Source organism: Otolemur garnettii, unplaced genomic scaffold (genome assembly GCF_000181295.1).
Source record: "Otolemur garnettii isolate 467f Iridium unplaced genomic scaffold, OtoGar3 scaffold00107, whole genome shotgun sequence".
Taxonomy (NCBI): domain Eukaryota; kingdom Metazoa; phylum Chordata; class Mammalia; order Primates; family Galagidae; genus Otolemur; species Otolemur garnettii.
The window spans coordinates 3826555-3827224 of NW_003852502.1; positions in this window are offsets into that span (position 1 = coordinate 3826555).

Genomic DNA, 670 nt, shown 5'->3' on the forward strand with positions numbered 1-670 from the left:
GCAGCCTTAAAAAAGATGGAGACTTTACCTCTTTCATGTTTACATGGATGGACCTGAAACATATACTTCTTAGTAAAGTATCTCAAAATCGAAGAAAAAGTATCCAATGTACTCAGTACTTTTATGAAACCAATTTGTCATTACTCACTTTCTTATGAAAGATAGATCACAACTATAGCCCAGGATGAAGGAGAAAACTGGAGGAGGATGGGACTTTACACAATTATTAAGTAAATGAGGTGAAAGCTATGTTGATTAGTTTGATGTAAGCACTCCAAATTGTATAAAAAATCAACACACTATACCCCACAAATGCATAAATGTATTCATGATTTGTGTGTATATGACCTAATAAGAGGGAAAAAAAAAACTTGCTACCAACAGATTACACAGATGAATTGCTGGCAAAAGAATCAGAATTTTATTAATTAATTTCTGTAAATACTTATGATTTCTCCAGTCAACAATAATTAGTATTTATCTACTAAATAACTCATAAAATTTATAAAAGCAATGAAACCTGAGATTTAAGGGAAGTCCCAATTTGATTTTGTTTTTCCTATTTTAACTCCTATTTTCTTGAATCTTAAAACATGATGAACCACATCTCAATATTTATATTTTAACTATAATTTCTGCTTTTAAAAATGCTTTTGTTATGTCAGGCTTC